The sequence below is a fragment of the Camponotus floridanus genome, unplaced genomic scaffold, assembly GCF_003227725.1.
Source record: "Camponotus floridanus strain SB8 unplaced genomic scaffold, Cflo_v7.5 scaffold460, whole genome shotgun sequence".
NCBI lineage: Eukaryota > Metazoa > Arthropoda > Insecta > Hymenoptera > Formicidae > Camponotus > Camponotus floridanus.
Window position 1 is genome coordinate 6,011 of NW_020229615.1, and position 20,941 is coordinate 26,951.

Genomic DNA, 20,941 nt, shown 5'->3' on the forward strand with positions numbered 1-20,941 from the left:
TATTGCGTTTTTTTTGTTGACAAAATGAATCGTTATCGAATCTGTTTCATTACGATTGATTATTCGAATAATGAGAGATATTTGTAAATATCTATATATTTTAGATTTGAACTTCTTTACATTATTATGGCTTTATGATTTTCAATATAGTTAATTAAAGTTTATTCAATAAGTTTCCAATGATAACGGTTAGGTTCATTTTGTTAGATTTTGTCTATATATATATATATATTTAAATATATTTGCTAATGCTGGTTTTACGGTTAGTTCTACTAGTATAACGAAATTTTATATAGAGTAATAAAGATATGATAATATTATAACATTTTATTGATATTTTCTATAATTTTCAGGTATTCTGTAGCGACTTTCAATGAGTGTACTACACATATGCTATCAGCGAGGGACAGATATATATATATAGACATTATTATATAACAATAGTAGGTAAAGATTATGATATAGATATAGTTTTGGAATTTTAATATGCGATATAGTATAATATAAAGATTTTGAAAATTTTTTATTGCGGGACGTAACAATACGTTGGTTCAATATTTTCTTCTATAATATGATGAGAAGAAGGTAGTCGAGCTATGCGACCGAAAACTAATTCGTACGGTGAATATTTTGTTCCTTCATGTACGCTGGTATTATATGAAAACATAGCAAGTTTTAAATATTCATCCCAATTATCTTCCGTATCTATTTGAGTCTTTAAATATTCTGTTAATACATGATGTGAACGTTCTAAAGATCCGTTCGATTGAGGATGATATGCTGTAGTTTTAAAATGTTGAATATTAAATCTCTTTGTTAATTGTCGCATTAAAGCGGATAAAAAGTTGGTACCTTGATCAGTTAAAATAGCGCGAGGTGCACCATAAATACAAATAAATTCTTTAGTAAAAGCGTCAGCGATAGTTAAAGATGTAGCTTCTTTTAAAGGTACTGCAACTGAATATTTGGTTAATAAATCTTGCATTGTTAATATGTACTGATTATTATTATTAGTTATAGGGAGTGGTCCCATAATATCTAAAGAAATTTTATCGAATGCATTTCCAGGAGTATCGGTAATAACCATAGGTTGTTTTGTTTTCACTCTTGTTAACTTCTTTAATTGACAATCGCGGCAAGTGCGAATAAGTTCTTGAATATCTTGTTTCATGGTTTTCCAAAAATAATGTGGTCTAATGCGATTATAAGTCTTTGTAACGCCTTTGTGTCCACCGTGGGCTGAGGCGTGATTTTCCAAAATTAATGATTGACGTTTCTCAATATCAGGTGTTTGAGTTAAATTTAGACAAATAGTTACGTCGATAGACATTTCTTGTAAATGTTTTTTGATTTGATTAAATATGTAAGACCATGGTAAATCGTCGAAGTAATATGTTTTACTGATACTTATGGAAGAAAGTCCGAGTTCTCTGACAACATCTACGAGAGAACATAAACAATTTTTTAATGTTTGCACTTCTATTCAAATGCGATCATTATATTTTATTGGTAAAGCGATTAATGTATTAGACCTTACAGTATTTACTCTGGCTCTTTCGTAAGTTAAGCCTTCGTATTTAGGGAGTAAATTTGCCTCTTGGTATAATTTAGCACCATTATCATAAGGTGTTCCATTTAAATATATAAATATCACATGATTATCTTTTTGTTTTAATAGATTATCTCGAGTCTCTCGTATTCGAGCTGTGCTCCTAGGAGGAGGAGTGTGGTGTGCTTGTCCATAAGGCACAATATTAGAATCAAATATGTCAGCATAATCTACATCAGAGTGCGTTGAGGTTGCTCTGTCTTGACTATCTTCTGAGTCTGGAACTTCTTCAATGGTAACTTCTCGATTGCTGTAGTTACTTATATTTTCGTATTCGGAAGGACGATCCCTTTCCGGCGGTTCAATTTGAGCTAGAGATTTTGTAGGTATCTGACCAGTATCCGTGATTCGTTTCCTGCGAGGAATTTGTGGTCGATGTGAGAATATTGATTCGTCTGAAGAATGGTTTCCTTCCTCTTCTACTGCGAATACAGGGATAGCAATATTAATAGGCGGATTCCTTGATAAAGCGTCAGCGTTATTATTTAAAGTTCCCTTTTTATATCGTATTTCGTATTGATATTCAGATAATTTAGTTCTCCATTTCCATAATCTAGAAGAAGGGTCTTTAATAGAATGCAACCATACTAATGGTTTGTGATCTGTTACTATAGTGAAGATTTTTCCATATAAATATGGTCTAAAATGAGTTACACAGTAGACAATAGCTAAACATTCCTTTTCTATTGTTGAATATTTTTGTTCTGCAGAGTTTAATACACGTGACGTGTAAGCGACGGGTAAATCTTTCCCTATTATTCCTTGACTGAGTACGCCTCCGACGGCATATCCGGATGCGTCAGTGGTCAATACAAAAGGTTTAGAAAAATCTGGATATTGCAGAATAGGTTCTGAGCATAATGAATTTCTCAGAATATCAAAAGCTTCAGTTTGTTTTTCTGTCCATTGGAATTTTTTATCTTTCTTTAAAAGATCAGTTAATGGTTTTGCGATTTTAGAGAAATTAGGAATAAATCTCCGGTAATATCCAGCTAATCCCAAAAATTGTTTAATATTCTTTGGGTTCTTTGGAATTGGAAAATTCATTACAGCTTTTACTTTAGCAGGATCGGGTCGAACTCCGTCGGATCCGATAATGTGTCCTAGATACATGACTTCGTTTCTTAAGAATTCGCATTTATCTGGCTGTAATTTTAAATTTGCAGTTCTTAATCTCTGCATTAATCTTTCAAATTTAATCTCGTGTTCTCTTAAAGATCTTGCGTATATGACGATGTCGTCCATATAAACAAATAATTCGTTCCCTTGAAGTCCTGAAAGAACGTTGTCCATTAGTCTCTGGAACGTTGCAGGCGCGTTTTTTAATCCAAATGGCATTCGCTTGAATTGATAGTGTCCATAAGGTGTGGAGAAAGCAGTTTTGTGAGCGTCTTTAGATGCCATAGGTATTTGGTGAAAACCGGATGCTAAATCCAATATAGAAAAATATTTTGCTGACCCGAGTTGGTCTAATATATCCGTTATATTCGGAAGAGGATATGCATCTCCTATAGTTTTCTCATTAAGGTTCCTGTAGTCGATGACCATTCGCCACCTTTTATTTCCTTGAGAGTCTGGTTTTTTAGGAACAATCCATAAAGGAGAATTATAAGGAGAAGCGGAAGCTTCTATAAGATCAGATAATAATAATTCATTCACTTGTCGATTGATCTCTTCTTTATGCACAGGAGGAAATCTGTATTGCTTAGTGTGAACAGGCACTTCATTAATAGTGGGAATATGATGTTGGGCTGCATTAGTAGCTTGAAGATGTTCATCGGGTAGATGAAATCTATCGGAGTGTTTATACACTAATAATTGAATACTATCTGACTCTTCTGGGTTCAGATGCTCGAGACGTAGAAGTTTTATAATGTCGGCTGTTCTATCTTTTGATTCTGGTGAAGCTTGATTAAAGTATATGGGATTATCTATTCCCTTGGCGAAATCCTCTCGAGGTTCGCATATTTCAGAATACAGAGGTTCGATTAATCTTTCGGAAAGCCCTCGGGTTCCGTTAGAATTATCGACTGAATCGCAAGTATCATAATCTTGCAATTGAATAAGAGGAATGTGGAAAATCAATTCTTCCTCGGAAGTATTGAATATTGGCATGTAAGCTTTTCCATCGTAATTATTAACGACGGCTTCACCGAAGTATACTCCTTTTACTGGAGTCTGACGAGGCACGTATCCAGTCCGTTTCTCTGGATTAGCAATGTAAAAATGACAAGGAGTTACTGTTCTCCCTTTGAGTCGTATTGCACCAGATTTTGAAAACGGTATTCTCGTATCCTCGTGTTGTACTACTGTGTCCAAAAAGTAAGACCAGTTTTTATTTATTTCAAAAAATATTTATTTATTCTTCCAAATCTATTTCGTCGCCTTTAAAGTAATCCCCTCTCGACACATTACACTTATGCCAACGTATTTTCCAGTCCTCGAAACAAGAATTAAAGTCGCCTTCCGAGATGGCTTTCAGAGCGCGTAGCGATTCACGTTGTATCTCTTCTATCGTCTCAAAACAATTTCCCCGCAGTGGTCTTTTGAGTTTCGGGAATAGCCAGAAGTCACACGGTGCTAAATCAGGCGAATACGGTGGTTGTGGAACGATATGGATCGAATTTTTGGCGAAAAAGTCACGAAGAACGAGTGCAGTGTGAGAAGGTGCATTATCGTGATGCAAAAATCAAGAATTATTTGCCCACAATTCTAGCCTCTTCTTGCGAATAGCTTCTCGCAAACGACGCATAACACTCAAATAATACTCTTTGTTGACGGTTTGGCCGGGTGGAAGGAATTCTGAATAGACAACACCACGATAATCGATGAAAACTGTCAACATGATCTTGATTTTCGATCGACTTTGGCGTGATCTTTTCGGTCATTCTTTTGGACATTCCTTTCCGACAAAGCATGGTCCCCGAAAGCTTTCTGCAACATCCTGAACGTTTCTGCACCCGAAATTTCATTCCGCAAACAAAATTTAATGCAACTTCTTTGCTCAATATAATTAGACATATTGTAAAAATCGCCGAATGCACTTTTAGCGTTGTACAAAACCAAGCGTAAAGCAAAAAGTAATGAATGTTTTGACATGAAATTTGTCACAGATGTCTGTCACAATGCCGCCAACTTAGAAAAAAATATTTATGATGTGCGGTTTACTCGCGCGATTTAAATTGAAAACTGGTCTTACTTTTTGGACACAGTAGTATGTATTTGTCTCGATAATTTATTATGACAGCTCGTTCTTCCAAAAATTTATGGCCCAATATTCCATCCTGTGGAAATCCTATAGAATCCGATATGACGTGAAATTCCGTGAGATTGCCAAGTATCGATATAGAGATAGCACCTAAGGTGACGACAGTTTCAGGAGATATTCCCTGTAAATATAAAAGATTACTCATGTCGAGAGAAACATGAGGTTTTAAACATTTTCGTTTAATAAGATTCAAGCCAGATCCTGAATCTATCATAAATTTGCAATCCGTAATCAATTCAGAGGAAGATAATGTCACCGTGGCTAAGTGCGTAGATTTCCGTTTATCATTTATTTGGCAGACTCTGAGGGTTGTGTCTCCTTTTCTTGAGGTGGATTTGCTTTTGCCGCTCTTTTTATATGATAAGTCGGACGTCCTTTTTGCAGGTCGTTCCGTCGGACGTCGCTTCTTTGCGGAACGCCTTGCTGGTTTCCCGAATTATTAAGTTGATTTCCTTCAAGAGCCTTTCGATAGGCTAATTTTCGACATTCCTGTATTAGATGTCCAGGTGTCTTACAGTATCGGCAGATTTTGGTTTGGAAATCTTGACGGGTTTGTTCCATCGGTGCATACGGCCTTGAAGAGTTTGAAGGTAGTGGCGGTGGTGAAGGTTTAAGTCCGTTAGAGCGATTATCACTGCCACCTATTTTATTTTTATTAAAATAATAATTTAAACGAGAGGAGTTATTCGGAGGATCAGCGCGAGGCTGGAAATTCGGGCGAAGGAAAGTTCGCTTGCGAATATTTTCTGCTTCTATAGTTTTTGATAACTGGACAGCAATGCTTATGCTATCTTTGAAATTATGTGGATGCTCTAATTTAACTCGTACTAGCAGATCAGAAGGGAGTCCGTTGATGAAGCTATTCAACGTTGCTGCTTCGATAGATTCTTTCGTTTGTTCATCTATATTTCCAAATGAATCTGTTTCTCCGTCTATAATTGCTGTTCGCAATTCTTGTACTCTAGAAATATAATCAAAAATATTTTCGTTTTGTTTCATGTATACGTTAGCTAGTTCTCCTCGATATTGATCAACTGATTTGTTTGATCCAAAAAGCAATTTTAATCTTTTGGTTAGTTCCAGGACAGTATGATATTCGTCTCCTTCTATGGCCGCGTAGGCGTGTCCCTGTAGTTTGTTAATAATTAATTGTACGAGATGATATTCGTGATATTGAGGTATTAATTCGAGGGCTCGTATACAGATTTTGCTGAAATGGTAAACGGACATTTTGTGACCGTCGAATTTTGGAATTGTATCAATAGCATCTTTAAGTCTTATCGGAGATGGTTGATCCATCATGTCGAAGTACTGAGAATCGTGTCGAGAATTTAATCGTTCCGTATCTTGATGAATATTTTTATTTTCTCCCTGTGAAATTTCCAATCGTGCAATTCGAGAGTTGATTTTTTCCATTTGGTTGACTATAGTGTTCATAGAAGAGAGTAATTCACTCATGGCTGGTGTTTCTTGATGTTCCATTTCTTCTTGCATCCTTGTTAATCGATCTTGTTTAATTTGTAAAGCATCGGCTTGTTCCTTTAATTGTCTTTCCTTCTCGCTCATTCTTTGTAAAATAATCAGTTTCTTCTGGCGTATATGATTTCTTCGTAGCTCCTGCGGCTACTGAGCTGGCTGAGCTTGAGCGTGTCTGCATTATTAATTTTCTTGATGAAATGTTTCCTCTTGATTTAATCTTTCTTGAGTTTTAATCTTCTTTTGAATCCTCTTGATTTCTTCCGTAGAATGTGGTAGTATGTTTTCAGATGAGCGCACTTGTTTCCTTTAAGCACAATCGTGTTAACAGATCCTCTTTGCAGATTTTCAGATCCTGGCAGATCCTATCGATCCTTTCAGCAGATTTTATCGGTCCTTTAGGCAGATCCCATCGCTGCCACCATTTTTGATTGTTACGTCTTACTTCTCCAGTTTTCGGTAACTATTCCCTCACTCTCTGATTCTAGGATCAGACCTGCTGGGCTTACCATACAGATGAGCGAAGTGCGTCTCCCAATTTATCTTTTGAGGCAACCTGCGCAATGCCGGCTATACCTCGGGATCGCCGGGAGCTCTGGACCTAACTGCTTTGATTGGATCGCTGGATTTATCTGCTTTCCGAAGGATTATGCTTGTGGATCGTGCGTGTTAAGAAATAAAGATTCACTTTATTGTAGGAAAAGTACAAATTTGTATATTTATTTAATATCCTTTAGTACATATTTATTCTTTGGTTTCTCTCCTTGGTCGTTGGTACATATAGCAGATCAGAGAAAGATGAAGCTGTCCAGTATATTAGAGAGAGAAGATCATATAAGGAGACATGTTAATTATATACCATCGCAAATAATTAAAATAGAGTTGCGCAGATGCAGCGGTAAAGTATCGCGCAGATGCGGCAACAGTTCATGAAATACAAGAAATCAATTGATTTGAATAAAATGTTTCATATAATAAAATAAAATAATTCAAATTAAAATAATTCAAATTGCCAAATGTTCAATTTAATAAAAGATTTTAATTTAATAAATGAATTTAATTATTATAATAAATTTTATGATGAGTCATACAATGATGAATCATACGAATATAAAATAAAATAAAAATGAGTCATACAATGATGAATCATACGATGATGAGTCATACAGCAGGTGTTCGTTAACAGAATATTTCAATAAATTATATGATGAGTCATACGACGATGAGTCATACAAATATAATTTTAAATAAAATAAATTAATTAATTTGTTAAAATGAAATAAAATAATAAAGTCAATAAAAGTGAATTAAATCATTGGCAAATTGCTTCAATAAGAATATGCGATGTACTATTGAAAGTTGTTCACAAAATGGCGGACTGCCATGAAATATGGTAAAATAAAATGGCAGGTTCCCCAACTCCTTATATATTATACATGAAAAATATATGTAGATTCGTAGAAATTTCTGGACTTTCGGTAGGTAGGGAAATAGATTGCTTTTTATTTCGTTTATTATAAAGCTGAAGGAATACAGAGGTACTGGAAAATGGAAGGATAAATACCGTATCGGCTTGCTTAGCCTTCAATCAAATAGTTAAAATGATTCCTTTAATAATATTCGTTTGAATCTCGCGCCGAGAATCTAGTGATAAAAAGAGACAGACATACTACCATTATATGTGATTTTCATGAATGTACTTAAGAAGGTCTGTTCGGAAATTGAAAGCGATTATAAATTCGTCTTTATAATGAAGCTTTTTAATGAGTCTTTAATAATTCAACCGAATAATTTGATTGGTTGTTGATGAAAGATAATAGTTTACTAGAATAGTTTAATAGAATAGTTTAATAGAATAGTTTAATAGAATACCACGAGAGCGAATGAGAATAGAAGTAAGTAATAAGTAAAAGTAATATGTACTTACCAATGAGTACTGCAGAGTAAAGTTGAAGATCTCCAGGGAGGACAGTCTACCTCGGTGACGTCGCTGTAGGAGAGTTGAAGGAGCCAATGACAAGTGACACTCGAAGATTTTAAAATAACTTTATTTGCTTTGCTTCCGAAAGTGGAAAGTCAAAGATTCGACTGCTCTTATAATTTTTGGCTCTGTAGAGTCTCGTGATATCTCGAAGATGTGACGTGGATTTTTGGGATCAAAAGAGCAAAGCGTCTGATGCTCTAGATATGTCGCTGGTGTAGTACAGATTTTATAATTCGAAAGAGCTAAGTGTCAAATGCGAAGAGAGTCGCTCTGCATGGGTTTTTATAACGGGATTCCTACTTTTTGGGCAATTGTCGCAGAGTGGGAGCAGGTTCCTTTTCGCAGGGCGGAGTCTCTGATGATTGGTTCCCCTCTTAAAATTGGATGCGTGCGCAGCTTTTCATCGGTAGAAGGGTGATGCGTGCGCAATTTTGCGTAGGCGTTTGAATGATGATTGCGTCCCCGTTTTTGGGTCTTGAGGTGGTGGGGGAAGTAGAGTAGCCAATCAGGAAGTAGCAAAAATTCTGATGCAACCGGATGCGGTGAGTCATCGATGAGTCACTTTTGGCAACAATTCTTCTGATACTTGATATTTTTCTTGAAGGTTATCAGTGACATTCGATATTTTTTCGTATAATTTATGTGACAGGTGTCCTTCGATTACAATAGATTTGCGTCGCCAAATTATCGCATCGGCTTATCTTTAAATTATTATAAATTATTTAACTGATGAGCTCATGGTCGAATCTTTGTTATAAACAATATGAATATGCGTATTTAGTAACGCATATATAGTATATGTAGACGGCTAAATAAAAGTATCTATAGTATGTGTACGTATAAGAAATATGTTTTACCAACAAGACTTCAAAATTTGTAAGAATAATGGAATTTAACATTTGGACCTCCCTATAGATTAGGGAGTCGAAAATATATGGAATTATGTAAAAACATGTGTAAATATTCGGCTGTGGTCCTCAAAATTTGGGTTTAAAGATTTATAATGTATCAGGATAGTATATTCTCATAGGAGGTATACGTCGGTAAGTCGGTAAGTTAGTATGTCGGTAACTTCTGAATTTAAATAAAATTAAAGTATTAGGATAGCATGTATATGAAAGAGGCATGCTCCTAGTGAAAGAATATATATAAATATATATATGTTTGTTGGTTAATATCTTTAAAATTAAAGTTTTAAAATTTTAAAGTATCAGGGTAGCATATTCATAAAAGAGGTATGCTCCTGGTAGAACGTCGGTAACTGGTAGGTCGGTAAGTCGTTGGGTTGGTAAGTTACCATAGGTAGGTAAGGTAGAAAAGTGTCGGTAACAAAGAGTCGGTAAAGTAGAAATCTGTTTTATCATCAGTCGGTAAGGTAGGAATTTCCTATATTATCATTTATCCTTGGTCGGTAAAGTAGGAATTGACTTTACCATCCCATGTAGAAAGGGTTGAAGTCTTGCAGGCTCTTTAAAAGTATAAGAGGTTACTATTCTGTAGGCGCTGCTTATACTGTATTAAAGGTATAAGTTTTTAGGCGTTTGTATATACGATATAGAGTCTGTAGGCGCTTTAAGAGTATAAACGGCTGCGGTTTTGCAGGCGCTTAATAGAAGGAAGATCAATAAGGCTATTTAATATGAATTATAATGCTTTTCTAGGCGAAAGAATATTGTAATAGCAGTAATTAGAGTGAATTATTTGTATTATAGCGTTTTTGATCCCCTTATAAGAGCTGAAAATAATATAAGATTAGTATTAAAGTATTTAATATAGAATTTTACTGTATGTATATATGATCAACGTTATATAGGCGCATTGAGAGTAAATAGTGTTGAAGTTTTATAGGCGCGTTTCATCTCTTAAGCCATGCAGGCTTATTGCAATTTATATTTTATGAAAAATAAGGCAAGAAGATCAATGTGCTATTTACTATAGAGTTTTAATATGAATTTAAAGAATCTTTTGCACATGTAATGTGGGTTCATTATATAGAATAATTAAATATAACTGAGTTTTCTTCATATAAAGAGTGAATGAAGTATTTTTAGAAATATTCTCTTTGTATGAATAATACAGCATTTTGATCTTCTATAATTTTATATTATTATTCGATTATATAATAGCAAAAAACTAACTCGAGAGAGTATATAAGTAGTAATGTAATGTGATTATATATTGATTATATATTTAAAATAAATTTTTGTAGCGGGACGTAACAATTGCATGATATCCCGGAAAAAAGCGTTTAATTCACGTTATTACGTCGTATAGGCGTGCGTTATTCGGAAAGAAAGTTTTTATTTCTGGTTAGTTCAGAATTTCGCATCATTGTATGATATCCCGGAAAAAAGCGTTTAATTCACGTTATTACGTCGTATAGGCGTGCGTTATTCGGGAAGAAAGTTTTTATTTCTGGTTAGTTCAGAATTTCGCATCATTGCATGATATCCGGGAAAAAAGCGTTTAATTCACGTTATTACGTCGTATAGACGTGCGTTATTCGGAAAGAAAGTTTTTATTTCTGGTTAGTTCAGAATTTCGCATCATTGTATGATATCCTGGAAAAAAGCGTTTAATTCACGTTATTACGTCGTATAGGCGTGCGTTATTCGGATTAAAATCATTCATTTCTATGTAATTCAGTAGTTTGCATCATCATATGATATCCCGGAAAAAAGCGTTTAATTCACGTTATTACGTCGTATAGGCGTGCGTTATTCGGATTAAAATCATTCATTTCTATGTAATTCAGTAGTGTTACGTCCCGCAACAAAAATTTTCAAAATCTTTATATTATACTATATCGCATATTAAAATTCCAAAACTATATCTATATCATAATCTTTACCTACTATTGTTATATAATAATGTCTATATATATATATCTGTCCCTCGATGATAGCATATGTGTAGTACACTCATTGAAAGTCGCTACAGAATACCTGAAAATTATAGAAAATATCAATAAAATGTTATAATATTATCATATCGTTATTACTCTATATAAAATTTCGTTATACTAGTAGAACTAACCGTAAAACCGGCATTAGCAAATATATTTAAATATATATATATATATAGACAAAATCTAACAAAATGAACCTAACCGTTATCATTGGAAACTTATTGAATAAACTTTAATTAACTATATTAAAAATCATAAAGCCATAATAATGTAAAGAAGTTCAAATCTAAAATATATAGATATTTACAAATATCTCTCATTATTCGAATAATCAATCGTAATGAAACAGATTCGATAACGATTCATTTTGTCAACAAAAAAACGCAATAGATGAAATAACAAAAAAAAAACAATATATGAAAGAAAAGAAAAAGAAAATATATATACTTACGTAGAATAGATTTAAGTTCTAGTTAAAGTATCGTAAAGTGTAAGATCGATTATCTTTCCGATAAGTATATATAATCCGCACTCTTCAAATAGTTAGAATATTTTCCGCCTTATACGCGTATACTCGTACATAGATCCCCAATTTTAAGAATCTGTAAAGGAAACCAATCGATAAGCCAAATCTAATAATCCCATATTTTCCAGTAGAGACAAGAAACACTCTTATACAGTAAGAATTAAAACCCTCAACGATTAGCATTAATGGAATTACTCCACAAGGCCCTTTTAAATAATTATTAACAATATAACCTTAAGGACCTAACCATATAAAGGGAGACGCAAAGACTTGATTTATAAGCAAAAATGCTTAATACAAATAATTAATAAAATAAACTCTGCACAAAAACTAAATAAAATCGTCTTTATAATAGTGACATATATATATTCATATAAAGCCACTCAGTAAAAATACGTACTCATTACATTACGAACAAATAACCGAGAACAAACGTACAATACGTTCAAAAGAAAAATTATAACTCTTACACACGACGCTTTTAATAATAAACTCTAATACCACGACCAACAGATTTGTTAAAATAACATTACATTTTTAAGTATGTATAAATACCGTCTCTTATATATATACATATATATCCGAAATTTCGCGTCTAACATTCCCATTACTATTTAGAAAAACTATAAGACTTAAATATTACTCAAATTATACCTTATTTAAACTATATATACACTATACGTATATTGATTATAATTAATTCTATTAACACACAAATGTATATATTGAAGTAAAATCACTATGTTAATTCTACCAACCTAATTATTAAATAAGACATACACATAGATACACAAAACGGAACAACAAAATGTACCTTATAATCATCAATAAAATTTATAAATATAATGACTTAAAATTCAAGAGAATAAATTGAATAAATGACATACAGAATTTATTAAATAAATATAATATGTGCTAACCAGAAATTAATAAGAGTTTTTTTTTTTCCAATGAAATAAAATTGATTTATAAACCATTTTGTTGAACCAACAGAATAAATAAAACATAATAATAATAAGAACGTCTATGCTTATATATATCGTTGGAATCTTGTAGCATAAATCATGGGCTTGAACATCTCTCTCTTTTTTCCACGTAAACTCTCTCTTAAATGTAGATCTTCACCACTAGAAACCTGAAAAAGAACAATCGTAATTAATAAAAGGTCTATATACAATTTCTTATAAAATAATTGAAGAGGATAATGACCCTCCAAGATAATATAATCAAAATATAAAAATTCACAATTTAACGCTGCACATTAATATTAAATTATTTCATGACAAATGTCCAACCAATAACCAAGGACATAAATTTTAATAATATTTAAATCGGACACATGCATATATTACATAACCTAATTATAAATAAATACGCGTAAAGCAAATTACTAACAATAATAATCAATCGCCATGTAATAGAAAATTAAATTCGTATAATTAATAGATACATATATAGGATCCCTTGTAATAACAAAAGAAATAATAAGTCAACATTATAAATATATACAATAATAAAACAAAGGGAAACATTTACGCTTACTTATGTAATTTCTTTATGATTATCAAACCATAAATATGAAATGATTTATAAGCTTCCTTTTCCCCAATGAATATATATATATATATTCTCTAATAACGTGTAGGAAAAATATATAAATATAATTAATACACATACATGTACATATATTAAACACGACGATTTTTGTCCTACACGGATATCGCGAATAAACTAAGACAAAATAATAATCCCTTGAGAAATCAATGCTTTGACCAATGAGAATTAATAAAAGATATTTCCAGCAACAGTATTCCTAAACAAATTGTAATAAATTAGATAAAATCATTTTGATATATGAACAATCGAAATCTCAATGCATTAATCAAAATTTAAAATTATTATATGATTAATGATAATTCAATATTTCATTTATATAAAGCAAAAGTATCGACGTTTATAAAATCTTAGTGTATGCCGTTTATAAAATTAATATCTTAAGACATACAAACCAATATTAAAATTTTGATACATATACGTATGCACATTCCTGTTAATTAATAATATAATTTTAAACCTTGTATTCCTTAACTACCTCTAAAAAGAAATTAATACTAACAATCAAGATCTATATAAAATCCCGCGATGTGAGCGATTTTTAATAATCATCCACCTCGACATCGACAAATCCAAATATCATTCAAAGGTAAAGCCGCGGTAGTCCTGCACCTGAAAAAGAAAATTAATTAGTTAACGAATCTCAAAATTTTAATGAAACATCAATAATAAAATATAATTGGAAGAATCAAATATTAACGATAAAATTTAATAATTAAATTTTAACGACAGACTTGATAAGTTACTTGACAGAATTGATTAAATAATTAATATGCATAGGACATGACAGGCAAAACATATTATATAATCACAAAGAGCAACACAATCGCCTTCAAATAATTAAAATATAATAATTAAATATTTAAACGCGTAAAAATATAATAACATAATATTAATAGTACGTCTTATAACAGTACCATTAAAAATACTTATATAATCAAAAATCCTTACAACACCGATGTCTTAACCAAAAACATATATATATATATATGTTTATATATATATATATATATATAATTATGCGTTGAAACAACCCCTATAATTTTCGACGTAGAAATGTTGATCCATCAACCCTCTTCCTCCCCGTATATAAATACATGTACGCTCCCATTCGGTAACCTGTAAAAGAAATAAAACAATTAATACAAAATAAAGCCAATACTTGGCGTAGACTTTGTTAGGATAATTCATTAAACGAATAAAGATTAACGATAAAAATCTGACGACCTTCTAGTAGCTTCCCCGGTGATTATTCTAGCAGTAAAATTTTAAAGGCAACCCCATGAACAAAAATTTAAAATGTTTGTAACTTCGATATCTTTTACAATAGAGATATACTAAGGGCATAATTGTGATCCCATTACCAAGTAGATCAACGTACTAATCGATTAATTAATCAAAATAAGTACACGTCCTAATATGCTCCCGTATATAGTTCTAAAATAACAGTCCCTACTCACTAGAAGTATAAATATGATGCTAACAATCAAATTTACCAAACAAAAGTGTTGTAACTTCGAGATCTTTTACAATAGAATTATAAAAATAATATAATCATGATACCATGACCAAGTAGATCACCACACTAGTCGACTAATTCATCAAAAAAATGACGTCCAAATTGGGTGAAAATGCTCTCGTATACATCTCTGGGATAATAATTCCAACATATTGGGTATATAGATGTAACCCCTCACGACGATAATATTTTATTTTCCATTGACCATCGATATACTGCTCCCAGTATAACCTATAAATCATAAAACCAAATAAATAATAGCTATGCACTAAATAATATCGCGATACTAATAATCGAAATACAAAACAAAATCGTATAAATATCAAACGAACTCTCCCTCTAAATAATATCATTAAAATCAAAATTACTAGTATCCGACTTAATATCGTCACAAGGATAACATAACAAATACAAGAATAATAAATGTTAAAATATTTATAATAATATAATTTAAGTGCCATTGAATAATTACAAGATATATATATATTAATCCCCAACTAACAATGAATATTTAATAAATATCCTATGAAACTTGTAAAGACAAAATTATAAATAAAAACGTAAGATAATAACCAAAATTTAACAATTGATAAAACTAATAAATTATATGGTACTAATAATTCTCTATGATTAAAATTGAAATTGCTTAAATGCAAATAATAATAATAACAATAATGAATTTGCATAAATTTTAATAAGACTTACCCTTAGAAATAATAATATATCCTTGACCATCAACATTTTAATTCAGCACTGCTTGTTTTTCTTGCTAAACCTGTTGACACCTAAAAACAAATAAAAATGAATATATGTTCTTAGACCATAAATTAATAAAAATATTAATGATTAAAAAATTTCAGAAACAAAATTTTGGTAGTAAAATCTAGCTTCAAATTCTACAAAATAATTCTAACAACTATACACATGAATATATATATATATATATGTATATATATATATATGCATCCACACTTATAACCAATAATAAATGAATAATAAAACCTTAACAAATAAAATATTCACTTATAATAAGCTAATAACGAAATTTAACCAAATACTAGCGGCCCACAACACAAATAATAATTTAAATTGATCTTACCTGAAAATCAAATAAGAATACCTTATATGACGAAGTCACATGACCCCCCTCCTGGATGCCTGAAAAATTAATGTAAAATAATATTTGGTCATAAGAATAATAATTTCTAACACGAGGCTGTCAATATTTTATAAAAATTTGCAAAGCATTAAGTATAACAAAATGGATAGCATCTATATGCTTAAGGCATATACACATGAGCCAATGAAAAGAAAGAAAAACCAACTAGCATAAATGAACAAAATAATATAAAATTTAGATTAAAATAATTTAAAAAATCAGAATAAGGCCAATGAACATCATCAAAAATCAACCATGAACATTTACGATCACACTCTTCTATATATGAATGCATGTACCAAGCCTTATAAAATATTAACACTTCATATAAAAAGTTTTCAACTATAATAATCCCCCTTTTTTCAAGTACTTTAATGACAAAATTTCATAATACTAAACCTTATTAAGTATAATTATGTCAGAATATTACTTACTAGTAAGTCTTCATATGACGAAAATAAATGGACACCCTATATTCGTGTTCCTACTCACCGGGTAAAAGTATCACCTGAATTAATAAAATAATAATATTAAGGATGGACATCTATAGCTACTATGAATATAAAATGTATATACACAATTGTAAAATGCACGAACATTCACATATGAGCACTCTTATACGTATATATATATATATATATATATATATATATATATATATATATATATATATACGTGCATATGAACATATGCAAATTTAATAATGTAAGACTAAAATCTTCCGAGAAATGAATAAGGCCCAGCTGCATAACGTGTGAAATAACACTCGAAAAATAGAATCTAAATTCAAAAACTTTATTAAATAAAAATAAAAAATTTCAACAATGAATATAATGACAGCAACTTCTTACCATGCATAATATACATATATCATTAAGTCAAAGGAAATAAAACGTGAAAACACGAGAGAAATAGAGAAATAATACGTGTACTTACGAATAATATTGCACAAAGAATATTATGCGTATAACTCTACGAGTCGAACAAGCGTGCAAGGCCAAGTCCAGCACGTCGCGTTATCTCCATTGGAATTTTTAAACATCCTCTCCCGACCTAAAGGCAGAGGGAAGATCTAAATTCGCGCTCGCATGAATGCAAACCAAATTAATACATCGACTTCTCTTTTATAATTAAGCATTAACAAAGTATTCTCTATTAATATTATACTATTATCCAGTATCATATACCTCTATATACATATATATGCATACTATATGTGACATATGAACTGACTACATATACACATATGCATACATATTTTATAACAAAATCCAATAAAATAAAAGTAGAGACGTAATAAACAATCGTCAGGACGAAAAATTAACATATATTAATAGATAAAAATATACACCTTTATATATATATGCATACTATATGTAACCTATAAATCGAATAAATTTACATATACGCATATATATTTTATAACCAAACTCAATAAAATAACGGTATAAATACAATAAATACGCGTCGCGATAGAAATTGACACATATATATATTAACATGTCCAGAAATCTCCCTATATATATGCATACTATACGTAATATATAAATTGAATAAATTTACATATACGCATATATATTTTATAACAAAACTCAATAAAATAAAGGTATAAATACAATAAATAAGCGTTGCGATGGAAATTTACAAATATATATCTTAACTTGTCCAAAATTATCCCTATATATACGCATACTATATGTAACATACAAATTGACTAAATTTACATATACGCATATATATTTTATAACCAAACTCAATAAAATAACGGTATAAATACAATAAATACGCGTCGCGATAGAAATTGACACATATATATATTAACTGTCCAGAAATATCCCCATATATATGCATACTATATGTGACGTGTAAATTGAATAAATTCGCATATACGCATATATACTTTATAACAAAATCCAATAAAATAAAGGTATAAATATAATAAATAAGTTTCGCGATAGAAATTAACATATATATATTAACTTGTCCAACAATATCCCTATATGTATATGCATACTATATGCATATACATTTTGTAACAAATTTAACAATAAAACAAAGGAGGAGATATAATAGACTGCTACCGCGACAAAATTAATCAGCACACAAAACATATATATATATATATTACGAATATTAACAAATAATTAATATTAATAACCCCAAGATTTTATACAATAATTATTAATCTTATACGATGATTATTAAATACGATTCAGTAAAAACTTGCTGAAATCAATTTTCATAAGCAATATGCGAATACATATCTATACATATATATATATATATATATGTGCTAATATAAAAGTCGCCCAAATGAAAATCTTCAAAGAATAAAATATTGTCAGAATCAAAAGACCTCTTGAATAAAAGATCACGGTAGAGCGTGCAATGAATTCTTCGAGCACATCCGTCGTGATCATTCTTAGAAGTAAAACGAGCCGCTTTTTCATACGTTGTTCCGAGAATTGTAAGAATAAAATTTCTTTTAGCGACATAATAACTATTAAGCGAAGCGATAATTAATTTCCATATATTCTTATTGTAAAATTTATTGTAATAATAATGGCTTAACGCATTAGAATTTATTAAAATATTATTCATAGACTTGAGTAATCATTAAAAGTCGACTTTGAAAATTTTAAAATATATACATATAAAACCACAAAAATTCTAATTGTTAAAGCCTTTATTAAATAAATAAAAATATATCTTGTAAATGATAAATCTTAATAATTAGTCTTAAGATAATTATTAAACCTGGAAATAATACGTGTAATATGCCAATTTAAACCACGTAAACGAATTTTAAAAGGTAATTCATTAAAAAATATTACTGTTACTAATGTGTCTTATAAAGAGAAAGAATGCAGTGAGCATTCTTCGAAGGACATCCAGCATATCTATTTTTAGAAAAAGAGATAAGCCATCTTCGCATCCGTTGCGTTAGAATCTGCAATCCAAATGCTAAATTTTTCTTTACTAATTATTACTAATTATTAATTTACTAATTATTAATTTTCACTAATTATTAATTTTAACTATATATGCACCATTGTAAAAATCATTGTAATAATAATGGTTTAATACATCAGAATTTACCAAAATATCACTTAAAATTTAAACAATTGCTATAAATCGAACTCAAATTTTCTAATGACATAAATATGATATTATAAAAAATTCTGATTGTTAAAAATCATTATTAAAAATTATTCTAAAATTATTTAATAAATCTAAGACTCAAGACTTGCAATCCCTACCACGAAACTCTCACCCACCACATCGCAAACTCATAGCAGGAAGGGATAGCTCCAGCAGCCGACCCACCAATCACCGAAGAGGCCCACCTCCTCTCCCTACCATTAAACGTCGAACCAGAGGAAGGTATTTAAGGCACCCCAGCTGCTCTCTCCGGCCTTTTAGACAAGTCGGTCAGCCTCTAACACAGCTCTCGCCATTAGCTCGCCTGTGTCTCAGCTCTCTCTACGCCCATCAGATCTCCAGCTCTCGAAGAGGAAAAACCTAGAAGCCTACCGGACACCTTAACTTATTCGAAAATAACTTAGTCGCGATTTTGATTTTTTCTTTCGGGACTTAGTCTCAATCTCTATTAAGAGAGCTGTATCAACATTAACACTTTAATAAAGTGCTACCATCCAGCAACCTCTGACTCTTTGGCCATTCTCTGCGCTGCCTTGCCACTTCTTCAGGTTCTCACCGAGGTCGAGCAACCCAGGGAAGGAGCAGCGGTGCCTGCATTCATCCATTGATCCCGTCATCCGGTAAGGAAATAATAAAATAATAATCATTCTTAATCAACCTTGATAATAACTTTGTATATTAGTTCGATTTATTCTAGGCCTATTGACAATTTTCCCAGAATCTTACTTGCCCGTATACAGACTTTAAATTTTTCTTTCGAGTTGAATTATTTAAATTTCAACCGATCCTCTGAGAACGCTCGAAGCGTATCCTAGAGTGTAGCGTCGTTCGAGTTAGTCACTCGATGTGCATTGAGTAGTAAATTCTACTCCTCTGCCGCTTTCACGGAGAGCTTCTCTGAAAGAATTTCTCCGTGGATCCTGTGCCGCTGTGACGTGACGTCTTGCACATCGATACTAGACTCAGAATCTAAGACTCGCTCCTAGAGGATCTGTCGAAATAATAGAATTTATGCACTGGCTTACAAGTTAACTATCGAAAACATTTTATGAATTTTATACTTATCTGAAGTAAGCCAGCCGCTCTTACCCGTATCCTTGTCTGTACCCCCTGAATCTCCGGACCTCTCGGTGCAACCGCATGCCCCTGAAAAATTCAAAATATATTAAATAAATCATTAATTGCTGTACCCCAATGAACTGTATATAGCCGAACGTTTCAACCATTACATGAGAACGAGCGAGATATACCATCATAATCTACGTTCGTTTATCTCACAATAATTCATTAAGCCGTATTATTCGTCCTAACTCTATGAACCACCTTGCTGTGACTACATTTACCTTATAAAACCATTCATCTTAACAGGTACCTTTCTACGCATCATCGTAAGTAAACCCCTTTTGTGTTAAATCAATCGCATCAAATATACTAAATAGTCATATTCCCTCGGTAGATGGTTAACCCCCGCCGAACTTCTTCCGTTGGACGCGAAATTCCCCTCCGTGCCGCTGGTGTACGCCGCAGGCGTGCCTCCCGGTCGGTACTTAGGCTCCCTACAGCTCGTCAGTTGTTTGCCGACGAGAACGACTTAACAAGCAGAGTAACAAGGTACTCTCCAGTGCGTAGTTTCGCGCCCTCCCGCGCATACCCTTATCGTCCTCCCCGAAACCCTCCAGCGGTTCTTCAAGAGGAACAACAGCCCAGAGCCAGGCC

At 31.8% G+C, this 20,941-nt stretch overlaps 1 long non-coding RNA gene across 1 annotated transcript; it reads left to right on the top strand.

The window, feature by feature from the left end:
* Positions 1-19,523: 19,523 nt before the first annotated feature.
* Positions 19,524-20,728, top strand: LOC112639093. Its single transcript, XR_003123292.1, has 3 exons — positions 19,524-19,845; positions 20,594-20,613; positions 20,682-20,728. It is a non-coding gene; the product is annotated as an uncharacterized LOC112639093 (long non-coding RNA).
* The last annotated feature ends 213 nt before the right edge of the window (positions 20,729-20,941 follow it).